The sequence below is a fragment of the Pongo pygmaeus genome, chromosome 20, assembly GCF_028885625.2.
Source record: "Pongo pygmaeus isolate AG05252 chromosome 20, NHGRI_mPonPyg2-v2.0_pri, whole genome shotgun sequence".
Lineage (NCBI taxonomy): Eukaryota > Metazoa > Chordata > Mammalia > Primates > Hominidae > Pongo > Pongo pygmaeus.
In genome coordinates, this window is record NC_072393.2 from 21,864,015 (window position 1) to 21,886,544 (window position 22,530).

General features: G+C 39.1%; 1 pseudogene; it reads right to left on the minus strand.

Moving 5' to 3' along the window:
* Positions 1–3,858: 3,858 nt before the first annotated feature.
* LOC134738800 (zinc finger protein 493-like) lies at positions 3,859–20,295 on the minus strand (annotated as a pseudogene).
* Positions 20,296–22,530: the final 2,235 nt, after the last annotated feature.

Below are 22,530 nucleotides of genomic sequence, written 5' to 3' on the forward strand. Positions count from 1 at the left end.
TGCGTATGATGAAATATCTTTGCATATGTGGAATTAAGCTCACGTGATTGTGGCAAAATGTTTTGATTTGCTTATGAACTCAGTTTGCTAGAATTTCATGGAGGATATTTGTTTCAATGTTTACCAAAAATATTGGCCTGTAGTTTCCTTTTTTTGTTGTGCCTTCACTAGATTTTGGTATCAAGATAATATAGATTTTATAAAATGAGTTAGGGTGGAATTCCATCTTGATTTTTTGGAGTACATTCAGTAGTAGTATGAGCTCATCTTTGTATATGAGGTAAAATTTTGTTGTGATTTTATATAATCCAGGGCTTTTATGGTTGGTAGGTTTTTTATTACTAATTCAATTTCATCATATATATTTTATAGATTTTTGCCCTGTTCAAGACTTCTGTTTCTTCCTGGTCCAATCTTGGAAAGTTGTGTGTATCCAGGAGTTTATTTATCATCTTAAAATTTTCTAGTTTGCAGGCATAGAGATGTGCATAGTAGTCTCTGATGATTTTATATATATATATATATAGAATTAATTGTGATTTCACATCTCTAACATTTAAATAGATGCAGAGTACAAAAGAATAGATGTGCACAATGGAAGTTTGGTAAAATTTGACATTCCTTTATGATAAATCTCTGAAAAAATTTGTTATAGATCAAATTATTGGCACCTCAGCCAATAAGTGCCACATACAACCAAAAAATGCACAGCTAACAACATACTAAACAGGGATATGTTGCAAGATTTTACTCAAGAGCTAGAACAAGACAAGGATGCCCACTCATCCTTGCTAAAGTCAGTCTCACTAAACATAGAATGAATCCAAGGCAAAGAAATTAGAGAATAAAATCAAAGGCATCCAGATTGGACAAAAGGAAGTTAATTATTCCTGTATAATTATCTTTTATCCTTATACCTACTCTGAAGTGTAGAAAACCCTAAGACTGGCTGGGTGCAGTGGTTCATGCCTGTAATCCCAATACTTTGGAGGCCGAGGCGGGCAGATCACCTGAGGTCAGGAGGATCGAGACCAGTCTTGCCAACATGGTGAAACCCAATCTCAACTAAAAATACGAAAAAAAAAAAAAAAAATTAGCCAGGCCTGGTGGCACAATACCTGTAATCCCAGCTACTCTGGAGGCTAACGCAGGAGAATTGCTTGAACCTGGGAGGTAGAGGTTGCAGTGAGCCGAGATCGTGCCACTGCACTCCAGCCTGGGTGACCAACGTGAGACTCCATCTCAAAAAGAAAAGAAAAGAAGAGCATAAGAGTTTACTAAAAACTATTAAAAATAAATTTATTAAGCTTTCAAAATACAAAAGTAACATCAAATTCAGTAGCATTCCTACGCATTAACTATCTCAAAATGAAAATTAAAAAACAGTTTCATATACAATAACTATAGTAATAAATTCAATACAAAGCAGAGAGTATACATTTGCTTTCAGCATTTTTGAGGCTTTTAGTTTTATACTAGTTACCTTGTTAAAATAATTTTTCCAATATTTGTTATGAAAATAAGTACAAACTTATACTAACACAGACTTACTTACTCCATCATTTCCTTACACCTAAAGTTTATCTCTACAGTAATGTATATTTAACCCTCTGTATATCAAACCTAAAAGTCTGTATGTGTTTGCAGGCAGACAGGACACATGTTCAAATATATATATGTTTAAAATTTAAAAAATGTACTCAGAACTCAGAAATTTATCTTATTTATACTTGCATATGATTTCTATAATAACCGTAAAAATATCCCAGTAGTAAATAATAATTTAATCGTACTTTATTTTTTATTTATTTATTTTTCTGCTTGAGATGGAGTCTTGCAGTGTCCCCTGGGTTGGAGTGGAATGGTTCAATCTCAGCTCACTGCAACCTCCACTTCCCAGGTTCCTGGCCATCTCAAACTCCTAATCTCAGGTGAGCCTTCCGCCAGGGCCTCCCAGAAGTGCTGGGATTACAGGCGTGAGCCACCATACCCGACCATAATTGTACATTTTAAGATAAGTAAAAGTGTACAATTGGATTGTTTGTAATACAAAGGATAAATGCTAGAGGTGATGGATACCACATGTATCTCAATGTGAGTATTATGTATTGTATTTGTGTATCAAAATATGCCATATATGGCATAAGTATATGTACTCATGTACCCACAAAAATTAAGAAAAACAAATTTAAATGATTAAAATAAGAATAAAAATTTAACCTACAGGAACAATATTCTTTAACTTATTTGCAGTTTAAAGCCACTGGCAAAAGAGATGACTAAAGATGTTAGTCCATTATGTTACCAAATAGTATATTGTTAAAATCTTTTACCTATAATTTTGGGCAAAGTGGAAAAGGTTAATCTTTGTGGCACAACAACACTTCATTGAATGCACAATAGTATTTAACATGTTAAAAATGTTGAAACTATTAACTTCACACATAACCTAAAATTTTTTAAATGTACTGCATTTTATTATATAAAAGTACAATTAGTACAATATATGAATAATATACTACTAGTTTTCTCATAATGCAAAAGAATATTACTATTAACACCTACCTCGTGCATCACTCAATAGTATAAGTTAACCACAAAGAACCTCTCCACTTAGATTTTCATCATGCATCTTACATTCTAATGTCTTTACTTGTCCATAGAAAAGATCATAAATAATGCCCACCTAATGGAAAAGAATCTGTAATACCTTTGATGCAGCAACAAATGATCACATGCTTTCACAAGTGAATAAGAATGAAGAAACAGCAGAAAATAATGAGAGTTGAATTACATCATTTGCTTTAAAAAAATCTGTAATTTTTTCAAGAAATAAAGTATACTTTGAATGTAGTTATTACTCTGCAAAAAACTTTTACTCCTCTTAAAGTTATATACAAATAATTTTTATAACAACTTTAGTTTTAGATTATTTTCTATACTCAGAACTCTGATTTAGTATAATATCTGAAGTGTCAGTTCCTTATATATTTCTACTATAAATTCTCTGATATTTATGTAGACTTAAATTTGAATTAAATTTTTTTTTCATTTTTACTGCCTTTTCAAAAATATATTGTAGTATAAACTCTGGTGTTTTCTAACACCAGTTTTTGAAAATTTGTTTTCCCAAATTTATTACATTTGCAAGACAATTCTTCAATTTAAATTCCCTGATGTTGAACAAAGTTTGAGCAACTCCTTCAGAGTTTTCCTCTAGTACAAAATGTGGACAATAAGATCTGATACAAGTAAAGGTACTACAACCCTCTTTACATGTGTAATGTTCATCTTCAATATAAATCCTCTTCTTCACTTTAAAGAATAAGATTTTTTGAAAGGTCTTTTGATGGTAATTGCACTTATCATGCTTTTATTAAGTATTAAGTCTCTGGTGTTGAGTAAGATGTGAGCAGATATTAATGTCTTTTTCACAGTCTATATTTGTACAATTTTTCTCAAATATGAATGCTTTTCTGTGCAATAAGGTGTGAGTGTTAGTTAAAAATTTTGCCACATTGTTCTCACTTGTAGGAATTTTTTCCACTATGAATTATATTACCTATAATCAAGTATGACAACCATTTAAAGACTTTGTCACATTCTTCATATTTCTAGGATTTCTCACCAATATGATTTCTTTTATGGTTAGAAAAGTTTGAGGTATTGTCAAAAGCATTATCACATCTTTCTGGTTTGTAGAGTTTCTCTCCAGTATGAATTATCTTATGTGTTTTAAGAACTGAGGACTAGCTAAAGCCGTTGCCATATTTTTCACACTCATAGGGTTTCTCTCCAATATGAATTTTCTTATTGTTATTAAAAATTGAGGACTGGTTAAAAGTTTTGTCACATTCTTCACATTTGTAGGGTTTCTCTCCTGAATGAATTATTTTGTTCAATAAGGTTTGAGGACTGATTAAAAGCTTTGCCACATTCTTCACAGTTGTAAGCTTTCTCTCCAGTATGAATTATGTTATGTTTAGTAGGAGTTGAAGACTGGATAAAGGCTTTACCACATTCTTCACATTTGTAAGATTTTTCTCCAGTATGAGTTATGTTTAGTAAGTTTTGAGGATTGGTTAAAAGCTTTGCCACATTCTTCATATTTGTAGGGTTTCTCTCCAGCATGAATTATCATATGTGTAGTAAGGGTTGATGACTGGTTAAAATGTTTGCCACATTTTTCACATTTGTAGGGCTTCTCTCCAGTATAAATTATCTTATGTGCAGTAAGTTGGGGGGACGGATTAAAGGCTTTGCCACATTCCTCACATTTGTAGGTTTTCTCTCCAGTACGAATTATCTTATGTTTAGTAATGGATGAAGATTTGTTAAAAGCTTTGTAAGATTCTTCATATTTGTATAATTTCTCTCCCTTATGAATTATTTTATGTTTAGTAAGGTATGAGAATCAGTAAAAAGCTTTGAGACATTCTTCATATTTGTAGGATTTCCAGCATGAATTATTTTATGTGTAGGCAGGATTGAGAAGTGGTTAAAAGCTTTGTCACATTCTTCACATTTGTAGGATTTCTGTATGGTATGAATTCTCTTATGTTTAGTAAGGGTCGAGGACCAATTAAAGCCTTTGCCACATTCTTCACATTTGTAGAATTTCTCTTCAGTATGAATTCCAATATGAATTACCTTATGTCTACTAAGGTGTGAGGACCACTTAAAAGCTTTGCCACATTTGGTTGAGTGCAGTGGCTCACACCTGTAATCCCAGCACTTTGGGAGGCCAAGGCAGGCAGATCACAAGGTCAGAAGATCGAGACCATCCTAGCTAACATGGTGAAACTGCTTCTTTACTAAAAATACAAAAAATTAGCTGGGCGTGGTGGTGGCGGCCTGTAGTCCCAGCTACTCAAGAGGCTGAGGCAGGAGAATGGCACGAACCCAGGAGGCAGAGCTGGCAGTGAGCCAAGATTGCACCACTGTACTCCAGCCTGGGTGACAGCGAGACTCCATCTCAAAAAAAAAAAAAAAAAAGCTTTGCCACATTCTTCACATTTGTAGGGTTTCTCTCCAGTGTGAATTAGCTTATGTGTAATAAGGTTCAGGGACTGGTTAAAAGCTTTACCACATTCTTCACATTTGTAGGATTTTTCTCCAGTATAAATTATCTTATATATAGTAAGGGTTGGAAGGTTGGTTAAAAGCTTTGCCACATTCTTCACATTTGTAGGGTTTCTCTTCAGTATGAATTATCTTATGTTTAGTAACGGTTGAGAATATACTAAAGGCTTTGTAATGTTCTTCACATTTGTAGGGTTTCTGTCCAGTATGAATACTCTTATGTGTGGTAGTGTGTGGGGACTGCTTAAAAGCTTTGCCACATTCTTCTCATTTGTAGAGTTTTTCTCCAGTATGAATTATTTTATGTATTGTAACGGTTGAAGACTTGTTAAAAGCTTTGCCACATCCTTCACATTTGCACGGTTTCTCTCCCGTATGAATTAGCTTATGCCTAGTAAGGCATGAGAATCTGTAGAAAGCTTTGCCACATTCTTCACATTTGTAGTGTTTCTCTTCAGTATGAATTATTTTATGTTTAGTAAGGGTTGAGAATACACCAAAGGCTTTGCCACATTCTTCACACTTGCAGGGTTTTTCTCCAGTGTGAATTATCTTATGTATAGTAAGGGTTGAAAATCAGTTAAAAGCTTTGCCACATTATTCACATTTGTAGGGTCTCTCTCCAGTATGAATTAGCTTATGCCTAGTAAGGTATGAGAATCGGTAGAAAGCTTTACTACATTCTTCACATTTGTAGGGCTTTTGTCCAGTATGAGTTCTCTTATGTGTAGTAAGGTTTGGGTCCTGATTAAAAGCTTTGCCACATTCTTCATATTTGTAGGGTTTCTCTCCAGTATGAACTCTTCTGTGTCTAGTAAGGGTTGAGAACCATTTAAAGGCTTTGCCACATTCTTCACATTGGTAAGAATTCTCTCTAATATGAATTCTTTTATGATGTTGACTTAGGTGTAAAAGCATGCAAAATGACTTGCCACATTTTTTACATTTGAAATGTCTCTTTCCAGTATGCCTGATCATATTTCTTTTTGAATTTAAAAATTTATGAGACTTTCATATATTTATCACATTGAAATATTTTGCTCTGGGTAGTGGTAAAACACTGGTTTAGTTCATTATAACCTTCTTTGGGCACATTACACTCATTCACACTGTCACAGCCTTTTCTTAAGTGTAAATCCTTATGTCCACATTTTCCACATTCTCTCAGTATCACTTTTTGAAAAGAATCTTTAATGCTCAGCCGTGGCCAAAGGTCTTGGGCAAAATGAGAACATACAACTGAAAGAAATAAAAATAATGAATTACTCCACTTACTAGACTCAGATAAATATAGAATACAATTCTAACCTATAATATTATACAAACTACATAAACAAGATAGCATAGCAAAATACCAAAGGCCCTAATTTTTTTACAGTCATGTATATGTAACAAAAACCTACTAACCAAAATACATCTGAGAAAAAATTATAAATGAGTTAAGTGTTTGAAGTGCCCCAGGTGAGCACAAAGCTACATAGAAGAGAAAAACAAAAGTTTGTTACATTTACCCAATATGGCTATTCCTACTCCCCAGTATAACATAATGCCTTTAGAAGCAGATTACCAGCTGGGCATGGTGGCTCAACCTGCAATCTCAGCTACTCGGGAGGCTGAGGTAACAGTGAGCCAAGATCGTGCCATTGCAATCCAGCCTGGGGAACAGAGCAAGACTACATCTCAAAAAAAAAAAAAAAAAAAAAAAAAGAAGTAAATTGCCGTCTTTTAATTTTTTTAAAAAAAAAGAGAAGTAAAATACTGGCTCATAAATCTTTATTACTTTCTTGTAGGGGCCTTTCTAGACACTGGTTTCTGTCTCTCATGACATATAGTGCTGAAAGAAATGGTAGTGTACTTTGGAATGACAGTTTGCTGAGACCAAAGGTAAATGTTAACGCAGTAAAGAGACTGCAGTGCCCCTGAAAGAAAACAGGTGTAGCAAGTGATTACTGAGTATTAAGAAAAAAGACGAATACGGGTCAGACACGGTGGCTCACGCATGTAATCCCAGCACCTTGGGAAACCGAGGCGGGTGGATCACGAGTCAAGAGATCGAGATTATCCTGGCCAACATGGTGAAACCCCGTCTCTACTAAAAATACAAAAATTAGCTGGACATGGTGGCACATATCTGTAGTCCCAGCTACCTGGGAGGCTGAGGTAGGAGAATCGTTTGAACTGGGGAAGCGGAGGTTGCAGTGAGCTGAGATCGTGCCACTGCATTCCAGCCTGGTGACAGACTGAGACTCCATCTAAAAAAAAAAAAAAAGTGACCGGGCATGGTGGCTCACGCCTGTAATCCCAGCATTTTGGGAGGCTGAGGCAGGCAGATCACGAGGTTAGGAGATCGAGACCATCCTGGCTAACATGGTGAAACCCCGTCTCTACTAAAAATACAAAAAAAAAAAAAAAAAAAAAAAAAAAAAGCCTGGCATGATGGCAGGTGCCTGTAGTCCCAGCTACTTGAGAGGCTGAGGCAGGAGAATGGCATGAACCTGGGAGTGGAGGTTGCAGTGAGCCGAGATCACGCCACTGCACTCCAACCTGGGGGACACAGCAAGACTCTGTCTCAAAAAAAAAAGAAGAAAGAAAGAAAAAAAGATGAATTATTTCCTTTAACTGAAAAATAAACACAAAATTTCAGAAAAGACACATTTGAAGAACATGTTTAAGAGACTCTCAGGATCTCTAACTCAGACAATTTTTCAAGGTATGCCAGGAGAAAGCCACATTATAAAGTTTGGGAAAGGTAAGTTTTTTTAATGTTCAAATTTGAATAAAAGATTATGATGTGGCCAGGCGCAGTGGCTCACACCTGTAATTCCAGCACTTTCAGAGACCAAAGCAGACAGATCACCTGAGGTCAGGATTTCAAGACCAGCTTGTTCAACAGGGAGAAAACTGTCTCTACTAAAAATACAAACTTAGCCAGGCATAGTGGCACATGCCTGTAATATCAGCTACTCGGGAAGCTGAGGTAGGAGAATCACTTGAACCAAAGCGGCAGAAGTTGCAGTGAGCTGAGATCTCAAAATTGCAATCAGCCTGGGCAAACAAGAGCAAAACTCCATCTCAAAAAAAAAAAAAAAAAAAAGATGTGTTATATGCAAAAATACTCTTATGGAATATCCAGTGGATTCTCAACAAAAATTTTGCAGGCCAGAAGGAAACTGCATGATATATTTAAGGTTCAAAAAAAAAAATCAAGTGAGTATAATACCATCACCAAATCTGTCCTGCCAAATAAAAAGAAAGAAAACCTCAAAAATAACTAAATTCTAAAAAATTATATTGGCACTGCCTTATATATACAATGTGCTGAAAGCAGTTGCTTCCAATGAAAATAACATGATTCAACAAAACAACATATAATCATATTAAAATACATTATTTTCTGGGAAAGATATGCACATACACAAAAATAAATTTCTTAGCACAAAGAATACATCTAGATAGATACACAAAACAAAATAAGAAGAAAAAGCATATCAAAATCAAAATAAAAAAGACACAAAGAGACAGAAAGAGAGAAAATGTGGGACACAGGTACAAGGATCAAATAGAAAAATAAACAAACATTAGTCTCTTTGTTTAAGAAAACTTTCCAATCAACAGATATACTTTCAATAAAGAAATTTATTTACAATTATTAAAAACCAAGATCCAATTTGCCTTTCTACAAGGGTCAGCTGACATCTAATGATAAAAAAACACTGAAGGTGACAAGATGGATTTAGACATTGCATGCAAATACTAACCAAATGGGAGCAGAAGAGGTCAAAATAGTATTACAAAAGCTACATCTTAAGTCAAAAACTGTTATATTTTATATAAAGTACTTTAAGTCAAAACAGCAAAGAGACAAAGGACATTAAGCAATAATAGATATATTTACTGGGAACCTATTGCAAATTTGTGTGTGTGTGTGTGTCTGTATTTCACACTAAGTTTCCAAATATATAAAGCAAATATTGACAGACAGGAAGAAACACCTAAACAGCAATATAATTATAGCAGGAAATTTCAATACCCTACTTTCTGTATTAAAAACAAAACAAGACAGAATATTAGTAAGTGAAGAGAGGAATTGAAGGCAATATAATACAATTATTTTTAACAGAGGAATAGAGAAGAGCCCTCAACAATATCAGGAAACACATTCTTATCAATAGCTTATACAACATTCTTTTTGATAGACCACCTGTTAGGCCAAAAAAAGGAGTCTTGAAAATTTGTTAAAATTGACATTTTGTGGATTACTTTCTATAACCAAAGTGGAATGTAAGTATAAAATAGAAAAAAAATTTAAAATGTACAAATATATAGATATTTAACAACACACACTTCAGCATGCTCTCGTTCAAAAGTTGAAATATTTTGAAGATTTCCATAATGCTCAACGTAATCTACAGATTTACTGCAATGGTTTCTTTTGTTTTGTTCTGTTTTGTTTTGTTTTGTTTTGTTTCGAGATGGAGTCTTGCTCTGTCACCCAGGCTGGAGTGCAGTGGCGCTATCTCAGCTCACTGCAACCTCCGCCTCCCAGGTTCAAGCGATTCTCCTGCCTCATCCTCCTGAGTACTGGGATTACATGCACATACCACCATACCTGGCTAATTTTTGTATTTTTAGTAGAGACGAGGTTTCATCATATGGGCCAGGCTGTGTTTGAACTCCTGACCTCATGATCCACCTGCCTAAGCCTCCCAAAGTGCTGGGATTACAGGCATGAGCCACTGCACCATGCAATAAAACGTTTTTAAAAATTTCTCATTCCATTTTTGAGGAAATAGAAATAGCAATCTCAAAAGTATATGGAATATCAAGAGACAATGAAGTACCCAACAGTCTTCAAAAGAAGAAACAATGTTAAAGGCATTACAATTTCTGATTTGAAAACACATTACAAAGCTACAGAGTTAAAACAATTTGGGGGCTGAGCACAGTGGCTCATGCCTGTAATCCCAGAACATTGGGAGGTCAAGGTGGCAGGATCACAATGAGGTCAGGAGTTTTAAACCAGTCTGGCCAACATGGTGAAACCCAGTCTCTACCAAATATGCAAAAATTAGCTGAGTGTGGTGGCAAGCACCTGTAATCCCAGCTACTCAGGAGTCTGAGGCAGGAGAATCACTTGAACCCAGGAGGTGAGGTTGCAGTGAGCCATGATCATGCCATTGCAACCCAGCCTGGGTGACAAGAGTGAAACTCTGTCTCAAAAAAAAAATAATAATAATAATAAAGAAAAAGAAAGAAAATAGACTTTAAAAAAATTTGTATGAGCATAGTCATTAAAAAGTGAACTAATAGGCAGCACTTATATAAACTTTCATATATATGATCATATGAAGAGTTATTTGCATACCCATAATTATTGCAGCATTGTTACTGAAAGCCAATAGGTAGAAGCAATTCAAATTTCTGTCACAGAATTATTCAGTAGATGTAATTTGAAATATAAAAATGCCATATTGTCATTCAGAATTTTATAAGCAGGAAATACTCTAATACTCTTTATAGATAAATTTTGACATTATGCAAAATGAAATCAGTCAGCCACAAAAAGATAGAAATTATAAGAAGTATATGAAGCAGTTACACCTTAGAAAAAGAAAACAGAATGGTGTTTGGAAAATTCAGAAAACCAGAAAAATTAGTTGTTGTTTAATGTATATTGAGATTTAGTTTTGAAAGATAAAAACATTTTAGAGATATGTTGCATAACATTGTCAATATAATATGACTAAACAGAATATTCAAAAATATTTGACATAAGTTTTGTTACGTGTTTTTGACAAGTAAAACTAACACCTAAAAATATAGAGTTATGAGAGTTTTAATATTATCTTCAAATCCCAAAGTGTTCCTCACACACAAAAATAATATAGATTCACAGTAGACATTAAAATTAGGAGAATTTTTATGACTGCTCACCTAGACAAGATTGAACAACCATTTACAACAAACCTACATAACAAATATACAAGTTATTTTAAAAACAGCAATAATATTTATAGAGGGAAACAAACATAGAGGTAATGATATTGGAAGTACACATATGGCTGATTCGTAGTTGATTTTGCTCAACACTGTCTTAAATTGTACAGAGTTAAACATTATCATACACAATTATAATATAAATCAAAACAACAAAACACAATTAACTCATTTGAGGTGGCATACCCTGAAATACATAACACAAAAATATAATATTGCCAAAGAAAATTAAAATATAGAATGTAAAAATTATTGGACACCATCAAGTAGATCAACATATTCATGAAAGGAATCTTAAAACCATATATAAAATAAAGCACGCTATTAAATATAAATATAAAGACACACATAGAATGTTTTACTGTCATAATGATGGTACATAAAACCTTTAAAGTTCTTCTATAGATATAAAAAAATATATAAATCTGCAGAAATCTGTTAATAGATACAAAATAAGATAACATAATTTGTAATACCTATAACAAACTGGAAAATACAGAAGTATAGGTTTTGTATTTAATTAACATCATTATAAGTTTAAAATATATTGTTTTAACTTTAAGGTGTTTTATATATTCTCCATTTTTCAAGATGGTTACAGTATACTTCAAGATGATTACATTATATTATAGAAAGTATGCAAAACAAAATTTTAAAAATCACAGCATGTCACAACAAAGTTAAACAAAAATTATGATAGTAAAACAGATAATGAGAAAAAACATGTCTGTGAGAAACACATAAAACAATAACAATGAGGTGGTTTCTGTAGATCAGTAGACTTAGTCTTTCCCTCTGCTGGCTCTGAGGAATCTGGGCAGTACAGATGTATGGAATTTCCCCCTGTGCAGCACACCCCCTACACAAAGGAGCAGCCAGAGTGCTTTGTTAAGTGGTTCCTGGATCTTGTGCATCCTGACTTGGTGAGAAACCCCCCTCAAAAGGTGGTGTCAGACAACTTATAAAGGAGTGTTCCCATTGTCACCAGGTTGGTGTCCTTCTGGGAACAGGCCTTAAAGAAACTGGCCATAAACGGGATTTCTGCAGCAATGTGACATGCTCATGATGGCTATAATGCACACTGCTAGAAGCTGTTGGTTTCCTGGAGCAGGCAAGGAAAATCTGGCCTGCCCAGAGTGGAAAACTGCTCAAACCATGAACAATAGCAGGAGCAGCCTGTGCCTTAACAACATGTTTTTACTACAGATAATCAGCCAGAGCCTGTTTCTCTACTCTTTGATAAGAATGCTTTGTTTCCCATAAGGAATGCTTTTAGCTAATCTATAACCTATAGAAACAATGCTTATCACTGGCTTGTTGTCAGTAAATATGTGGGTCAAACTCAGTTAGTGGCTCTCAGCTCTAAATGATGTTGCCCCCCGATTCCCACTCTGCACTCTATTTCTGTGTCTTTGTCTTAATTCTCCTAGCACTGCTGGGTTAGGGTCTCCATGACCGAGCTGGTCTCAGTAGTGCCCCTCTGGGATTAAGATCTCAGAGAAAGGACCAAACAGTCATCTCTGCTGTTCTGCAGCCTCCACTGGTGACACCTCCAGGTGTAAGAGAAACCCAGACAAATAGAGTCTGAAGCAGATTCCAAGCAAATGACAGCAGCCCTACAGAAGAAAAGCCTGACTGTTAAAAGTAAAACAAAAAGACAGAAAGCAACAACAACAACAGCACCAACAAAAAAGTCCCCACAAAAACCCTATCCAAAGGTCAGCAGCCTCAAAGATCAAAGCTAGATAAACTCATGAAGATGAGAAGAATCAACAAACAAATGCTGAAAACTCAAAAAGCCAGAGCCCCTCTTCTCCAAATGATCACAGCATATCTCCAACAAGGGCACAGAGCTGGGTGAAGGCTGAAATGGATAAATTGACAGAAGTAGTCTTCAGAAAATGGGTAATAATAAACTTTGCTGAGCTAACAAATCATGTTCTAAGCCCATGCAAAGAAGCAAAGAATCATAAAAAACTACTTTAGAGAGAAAGAGAAATGACCTGAGGGAAATGAAAAACACAACATGAGAACTTCATAATGCAACCAGAAGTATCAATAACTGAGTAGACCAAGCAGAGGAAAGAATTTCAGAGCATGAAGACTAGCTTGCTGAAATAAGACAGGCAGACAAGATTAAAAAAGAATAAAAAGGAATGAACAAAATCTCTGATAATTATAGGATTATGTAAAATGACCAAAACTATAAATGTTTGGGGTACCTTAAAGAGATGAAGAGAATGGAACCAAGTTGGAAAACATACTTCAGTATATCATCCAGAAGAACTTTTCCAACCTAACACAACAGGCCAAAATTCAAATTCAGAAAATCCAAAGAACCTCAGTAAGATGTTTCATGAGAAAATCAACACCAACACATGTAATCATCAGGTTCTTCAAGATTGAAATGCAGGAAAAAATGATATGAACAGTGAGAAAGAAGGGCCAGGTCACCTACAAAGGGAAGCTCATCAGACTAACAGTTGAACTCTAAGCAGAAATGTTGTGGGAAGTCAGGGACCCCGAACGGAGGGACTGGCTGAAGCCATGGCAGAAAAACATAAATTGTGAAGATTTCATGGACATTTATCACTTCCCCAATCAATACTCCTGTGATTTCCTATGCCTGTCTTTACTTTAATCTCTTAATCCCATCATCTTCATAAGCTGAGGATGTACATGGCCTCAGGACCCTGTGATGATTGCGTTAACTGCACAAATTGTTCATGAAGCATGTGTGTTTAAACAATATGAAATCTGGGCACCTTGAAAAAAGAACAAGATAACAGCAATGTTCAGGGAACAAGGGAGATAACCCTCAGGTCTGACTGCCTGATAGCCGAGTGGGAACAAACCATATTTCTCTTCTTACAAAAGTGAATAGGAGAAATATCACTGAATTCTTTTTCTCAGCAAGAAACAGCCATGAGAAAGAGAATGCACTCATAGTGGGAGGTCTCTGAAATGGCCGCTCTGGGAATGTCAGTCTTATACAGTTGCAGATAAGGGATGAAATAAGCCCCAGTCTCCCATAGCACTCCCAGGCCTATTAGGATGAGGAAATTCCCACCTAGTAAATTTTAGTCAGACTGGTTGTCTGCCCTCAAACCCTGTCTCCTGATAAGACGTTATCAATGACAATGTGTGCCTGAAACTTCATTAGCAATTTTAATTTTGCCCTGGTGCTCTGCCCCTATTTGCCTTGTGATATTCTATTGCCTTGTGAAGCACGTGACCTCTGTGACCCACACCCTATTCGTACACTCCCTCCCCTATTCAAAATCACTAATCAAAACTTGCTGGTTTTGCAGCTTGGGGAGCATCACGGAACTTGCCAACATGTGATGTCTCCCGCAGACACCCAGCTTTAAAATTTCTCTCTTTTGTACACTTTCCCTTTATTTCTCAGACTGGAAGACACTTAGGGAAATAGAAAAGAACCTATGTGAAATATTGGGGGTGGTTCCCCCGATACAGAAACCTTACAAACCATAAAGATTGGGGGCCAATATTCAACATTCTTAAAGAAAAAAATTTCCAACCAAGTATTTCATATTCTGCAAAATTACACTTTATAAGTTAAGGAGAAATAAAATCCTTGTCAGACAAACAAATGCTGAAGAAATTTGTCACCACCAGACCTGCCTTGAAAGAGCTCCTGAAAGAAGGACTAAATATGGAGAAGAAAAAGAATTACCAGTCACTGCAAAAATACACCGAAGTACAAAGACTAATGACACTGTGAAACATCAACAAGTCTGCAAAATAACCAGCTAGAATGATGAAATGATCAAATTCACACAAAACTATATTAACCTTAAATGTAAATGAGTTAAATACACCAAGAAAAGACACAGAATGGCAAGCTAAATAAAGAGTAAAGACTCATTGGTGTGCTATATTCAAGAGACCCATCTCACATGCAAAGACACAAATAGGCTCAAAATAAAAAAAAGGAGGAAAATTTACTAAGCAAATAAAAGCAGAAAAAAAGCAGAGGTTGCAATCATAGTTTCTGACAAAACAGAATTTAAACCAACGAAGATCAAAAGAGACAAAGAAAAGCATTACATAATGCTAAAATAATCAGTTCACCCAGATTAAACAAGCACATTCTTAGACACCCACAAAAAGACTTAGATTGCCACACAACAATAGTGGGAGACTTTAACACCTCACTGCCAATATTAGACAGATAATTGAGAAAGGAAAGTAACATGGATATTCAGAACTTGAACTCAGCTCTGGGTCAAGTGAACCTGATAGATATCTACAGAACTCTCCAGCCAAAAACAACACAATACACATTCTTATAAGTGCCATCTTTTAGATGGCATCTTACCTTGTTGCCCAGGTGAAAATGGCTGGAATGCAATGGTGCGATCTGAGCTCACTGCAACCTCCACCTCCAGGTTTCAAATGATTCTCCTGCCTCAGTCTCCCGAGCAGCTGGGATTACAGGTGCATGTGACCACACCCAGCTAATTTCTTTTCTTTCTTTTTTTTTTTTTCCTGCATCTTCTTACCTTTTATTATTGCTGCAGAGATGTCTGGACCAGCCCTGGTCATCCATACATTACTAGCACTAATAGATACAGACCTCTGGTACTGTGGTAGTACAAACCCGATGAACAAAACCCACCATCAATAGTTGGTATTTACACCACAATTAGACTGTGCATCTCATAAGAGCACTCAGAAGGCATTCAAAAGGGCTATCATCTCTTTCCTGTGTAAGCTATTAGTCTCACAAATCTTTGATCAGGAGACCCTCAAAGCTTAGCTGTACTGTTACATTGCTTTCTCATGCTGAAATAAGCCATTTTGCTTCCCTAAGTGCTTCTCTCTGAAAAAAATAATGGATTTTTTAAAGCTAAGTGAGACTTCTGGGTTCTGTTGGATTTTCATGAGCGATCATGTAGGGGCTGGCCATTTGTTATCCTCAAGTGCACTTTTGGCTGTCTCCTTCACTCCCTATATGCAGTCACAGGTATCTGCTACATGTGGTAACAGCCTTTCACCAAGCTCTCTTTCAGATACTCAGTGCTAGTCAGAGTTCCTAGCCTCATCTGTATGGCTCTGGGCTTTTCTCTGCAGCTGCCACCTCTTAGTAGCTGTTCCTCAATTGCAAACACCACAGCAGAGGGGAGAGAATCAGACAGAAAGAAAAGGCTCACATGGCCATTCACCAATTAACAAAGTCTTTCTCCAATAAAACTAACAATAATTAGCCGAAATCCCTAACATCCCAGTGATCATCACAAATAAATCTCTTTACTCATTGAGACAACATAGAGTGAGCCATATATGTCAAAAACATCTAGGCTAAAGGATGTACAAAACAAAGTTGTGACAAGGTCTGTCTGGCCATTGGCTTATTTGCTCCCAGCTCCATTTATTGTCTTTCCCTGTCTGTTCCATGTTCCAGGGGCTATCCTCTGCAAACTACAATTCCCAGTTTATTAATTTTTTATTGCTGTATAACAAATTACTGCAAACTTTGCAGCTAAAAATAACTCCCATTTACTATCTCATAGGTCTGTACTTCAGAAATCCGGGTTAATTTGGCTGGTTCTCTGCTTAGAAAGCCCAAGTCAAGGTGTGAGCTGGACTCTTATTTTGAGACTCTGGGGAAGAATCCACTTTCTTTTTTTTTTTTTTTTTCCAGCCAAATAACATTTTATTTTTGTAGTTTCTTTTCTTTTTTTTTCTTTTTTTTTTTTTTTATGGATCTTTGAGCGAAAAAATTCACTCTTTTTTTTTTTTTAACCCAAATGTGTTTTTAATTATAGCATTAACAAAGATAAAGCAAAATCAGGGAAGTACAAAATAATTACATGCGAGTCTAACAAAATAAACATCATTTGTTCTTAGATTCTATGTACTTCCTCTAAACCTGCTGTTTTTCCAAATATTGGACCTTTTCCTCTTTACTAATTTTCTTTTCTTTTTTTTATGAAGTATTTATTGATGATTCTTGGGTGTTTCTCGGAGAGGGGGATATGGCAGGGTCATAGGATAATAGTGGAGAGAAGGTCAGCAGATAAACACATGAACAAAGGTCTCTGGTTTTCTAGGCAGAGGTCCCTGCGACTTTCTGCAGTGTTTGTGCCCCTGGGTACTTGAGATTAGGGAGTGGTGATGACTCTTAAAGAGCATGCTGCCTTCAAGCATCTGTTTAACAAAGCACATCTTGCACCGCCCTTAATCCATTTAACCCTGAGTTGACACAGCACATGTTTCAGAGAGCAGGGGGCTGGGGGAAAGGCCATAGATCAACAGCATCCCAAGGCAGAAGAATTTCTCCTAGTCAGAACAAAATGGAGTCTCCTATGCCCACCTCTTTCTACACAGACACAGCAACCATCTATCTCTCCTTCCTTTCCCCACACTTCCCCCCCTTCTTTTCAACAAAACCGCCATCGTCCTCATGGCCTGCTCCCGATGGTCACTGTCTCTTCGGAGCTGTTGGATACACCTCCCAGACAGGGCAGCTGGGCAGAGGTGCTCCTCACCTCCCAGACAGACCGGCTGGGCAGAGACACTCCTCACTTCCCAGATGGGGCCCCCGGGCAGAGGCGCTCCTCACATCCCAGATGATGGTCGGCCAGGTAGAGGCGCTCCTCACATCCCAGACAGGGCGGCCGGGCAGAGGCACTCCTCACTTCTCAGAGGGGGCGGCCGGGCAGAGGTGCTCCTCACCTCCCAGATGGGGCAGCCAGGCAGAGGCGCTCCTCACTTCCCAGACGTTGGGCCGCCGGGCAGAGGCACTCCTCATCTCCCAGACGAGGCGGCCAGGCAGAGGCGCTCCTCACTTCCCAGACGGGGCTGCCGGGCAGAGCCGCTCCTCACTTCCTCCCAGACGGGGTGGCGGCCAGGCAGAGGCGCTCCTCACCTCCCAGATGGGGTGGCCGGGCAGAGACGCTCCTCACTTCCTCCCAGACGGGGTGGCGGCCAGGCAGAGGCGCTCCTCACCTCCCAGATGGGGTGGCCGGGCAGAGACGCCCCTCATCTCCCAGACGGGGCGGCCAGGCAGAGGTGCTCCTCACCTCCCAGATGGAGCGACCCAGCGGAGGCGCTCCTCACTTCCCAGACGGGGCGGCTGGGCAGAGGGGCTCCTCACATCCCAGACGATGGGCGGCCAGGCAAAGACGCTCCTCACTTCCTAGACGGGGTGGCGGCGGGGCAGAGGCTGTAATCTTAGCACTTTAGGAGGCCAAGGCAGGCGGTTCGGAGGTGGAGGTTGTAGTGAGCCGAGATCACGCCACTGCACTCCAGCCTGAGCAAGATTGAACACTGAGTGAGCGAGACTCCGTCTGCAATCCCAGCACCTTGGGAAGCCGAGGCAGGCAGATCACTCGAGGCCAGGAGCTGGAGACCAGCCCAGTCAACAGGGCAAAACCCCGTCTCCACCAAAAATACAAAAACCAGTCAGGCGTGGCGGCGTGCACCTGCAATCCCAGGCACTCAGCAGGCCGAGGCAGGAGAATCACAGGAGCCTGAGGCAGGGAGGTTGCAGCGAGCCGAGATCACGGCAGCACAGTCCAGCTTAGGCAACAGAGGGAGACCGAAAAAAGGAGAGGGAGACTGAAGGAGGGAGAGGGGAGAGGGGAGAGGGGAGAGGGGAGAGGGGAGAGGGGAGAGGGGAGGGGGAGAGGGGAGAGGGGAGAGGAGAGAGGGGAGAGGGAGAGGGAGGAGACTTGGAGGTTGAGGATGAAGTGAGCCAAGATTGCACCACTGCACTCCAGCCTCTGTGACAGAGTGAGACACTCTCCAAAAAATAAAATAAAGATTTAGTAAAAACAAAATATGGTGCACAAAAATCATGGAAGACTACGTGACCATATAAAAACGACACAAAGCCAGGAACCATGGCATATGCCTCTAATCCCAGCACTTTGGGAGGCTGAGGTGGGTGGATAACTTGAGATCAGAAGTTCAAGGCCAGGCTGGTCAACATGCTAAAACCCTGTCTCTACTAAAAATACAAAAAGTTAGCTGGGCATCATGGCAGGTGCCTGTAATCCCACCTACTCAGGAGGCTGAGGCAGGAGAATTGCTTGAACTTGGGAGGTGGAGGTTGCAGTGAGCCAAGATCGTGCCACTGCACTCCAGCCTGAGCGACAGAGTAAGAATTCATCTTAAAAAACGAACAAGCAAACAAACAAAAAACACCAAGATTAAGTCCTTTGCAGCAACATAGATGGAGCTGGAGACCATTATTGTTAGAAAACTGATGCAAACACAGAAAACCAAATGCATGTCATTATTTATAAGTAAGAGCTAAATAATAACACATGGACACAAGGAAGGAACAGTCACTGAGGCCTAGTTGGGGATGAAGGATAAAAGGACAAAGACAATCAGAAAAAATACCTGTTTGGTGCTATGCTTAGGACCTCAGTGACAAAATAATCTACAACAAACCCCCATGAAACAATTTTACCTATATAACAAAACCTGCACGTGTACATCTGAACCAAAAAGAAAAGTTAAGAAAAGAAAAACCCATGAGTGCAGAAGAGCGCAGTGTAACTGGAAAGAATTGTTTGTTCTACAGATAGTGGTCCCGGTGGTGCTGTACTCTGATTTATTTTTGTGTCCATGCAGGTAGATGAGATTATGAACAGGTGCTCCATAATGCTAGGTAGATGGAGAAAACAGATTGCTGTGCAGATTCAGTGTCTGTGGGTGGGGATATGCCAGGAGACTTGCAGACATTTTTGTGGCTTTTTGGCAAGAAACACTAGGATCAAAAATGCTGTGGTAAAGTTCCTGATGATGGTGCCTAGTCCTGGGAGGACTGTGAACACATTAATGTCTAGTAGGTGTGTTTGTGAGTGGGTGGGAATCCTGGGGTGACAGCTGTGAGACAAGGGGGTCTGTCATTAGAGCTCCTTTCCTCTGAGTTTTCATTTTCTCTCACCCTGGGAGGAGACCTGGAATCACAGAACAATGGGTAGTGTGACAGCCTTTGTACAGGAGAGCAGAGCCTCCCATTTCCAGACACCCAGAGTTCCATTTGAGGTCAGGCCTCTGTGATATCTTTCTTCTGGCACCAAATCTGTGGAGTTTGCTGAACACCAAGCAATTCTCTAACACCAACTCAATGTCTAACATTTGAATTCTGACACCACCCAGAATCAGCACAGACCCTGATTCAGGGCTCAGTCTCACAACCTTGTCCTCATTGCAGACGCCAGTCACAAACCCCATAGGCCCATCTATGTGTCTGAGATACTGTTTAAAAACTGGGGACTCCTGAGCCCTTTCTCAGGTTCAATTATCTGATCAACCTACTCACAGAACTCAGAAAAACACTGTAGTTACGTTTACCAGTTTACTATAAAACATATAACTGAGGAAAAGTCCAATGGAAGACATGTATAGGACAAAAAAAGAGGTGGAAAACTGAAACGCATGCATAACCCTGGTAAATAGCTGTGATTAATAAAATTCCTCATCCTTTGTGTTCTCCAGGACAGTTTATAGAAAGAAACACTCTTCCTATTATGACTTAAGATGGTGCTCTTTTTTCTTATTTATTACAGAGCCAGACACAGACTCTGCCAGAGGTACACAGCCTCCATTTTGAATAGGGGCTGAGTAAAATAAGGCTGAGACCTACTGAGCTGCATTCCCAGATGGTTAGGCATTCTAAGTCAAAGATGAGATAGGAGGTCAGCACAAGATACAGGTCACAAAGATCTGGCTGATAAAATAGCTTGCAGTAAAGAAGCGGGATAAAAGCCACCAAAACCAAGATGGTGATGAGAGTGACCTCTGGTCATCCTCACTGCTACACTCCCACCAGTCCCATGATAGTTTACAAATGCCATGGCAACATCAGGAAGTAACACCATAAAGATCTAAAAAGGAGCGGCATAATCCACCTTTTATTTAACATATAATTAAAAACCATAAAAATGTGCAACCAGCCTAAGGAGAAAGCCATTTCTTTTATTTCTTTACTTTCTTAATAAATTTGCTTTCACCTTACTCTACGACTCGCCCTGAATTCTTTCTTGAGCAAGATCCAAGAAGAAACTGGAAATTTAGTGTCTTATTGCAAGCTAGATTGAGGCTGGAGAAATGGGGGATGGGTCCCAAGACCCTGCTTGGGACACAGATGAAAAATGCAGCAGAAAATCAGTTCCCTGTGGAGTGTGAAAATAATTAAGCGGCAGGAAATTAGAGTGAGGTGTCTCTAGTCCCTGGGTTCCTACTTTAAAAAAAAAAACACAAAAATCTAACTCAGGTGCACTATTTTTAATTACCACATTCAGAGAAACAAAATTCAGGCTTCAGCAACTATAAACTGCCAATTAAGTTCTGATTACGTAATCAGGAATTTTTCGCCTTTAATGTACAAATTAAGACACCACGTAAAAAAAAAAGACACCACGTGGCTAGGTGCGGTGGCTCACGCCTGTAATCCCAGCACTTTGGGAGGCCGAGGCGGGTGGATCATGAGGTCAAGAGATCATGACGATCCTGGCCAACATGGTGAAACCCCATTTCTACTAAAAATTACAAAAATTAGCTGGGCGTGGTGGCGTGCGCCTGTAGTCCCAGCTACTTGGGGGCTGAGGCAGGAGAATCTCTTGATCCTGGGAGGCAGAGGTTGCAGTGAGCTGAAATCGCACCACTGCAGGCTAGCCTGGGTGACGGAGCAAGACTCCATCAAAAAAGAAAAAAGAAAAGAAAAGGAAAAAGCCTGGGCACAGTGCAACTGTACCATGTAACTGTACCTAACCAATTACTAAACTTGGTTTTCTTCATCATGCATTTTATAAAAGACTTTCCTTCAAGCCTCTCCCATAGACCACAAACTACAAACCATAGCTGGGTGCTCTACAATTCTAGAACCACTCTTTGATTAAGTTATTTAATATTTTTGCAGTAACTCCCATAAATTTTTAATAGGAGAAAATAGGAACTGGGACCCCCACGGACCAAAGTTCTTCCCATTTATGAACCACACCCCAAGTCAGGATTCTCCCCTGACGACCCTCCCATGGTCCCTGCACAATCCGAGAGAGACGCAGCGCTGCCCGTGCAGAGCTGCCCAGAGAGGGCACCAGGCCAGGGCATAGTCACTGCACAGGGAAGAGACAGGACACCCGGGGGGCCGGCTGTCGGCGCGGCCACCATATTATGGCTGAAGGGGACTGAGGCTGAGATGGGCCAGGAGAACTCGGGTGCAGATTGTCGAGCTGACTGCTGGGAGGCCTAAGTCCGACCACGGCCACTTCCCACTGGTTCCAACCAGCCCCTTCCTCTCTCTCAGGACGTTGGACCCGGCACTCTCACCATTTCTAGGCTTCCAGGGCGTCCCGTTTTAGCTGTGGATCTCCCAATACCTGCAGGTCACAGGGCTACAGAGGCTGGGCCTCTAGGAGCAGAAGACAGAGAGCAGTGAAAACGAGACCTGGAGCTCCAGCTGCAGCA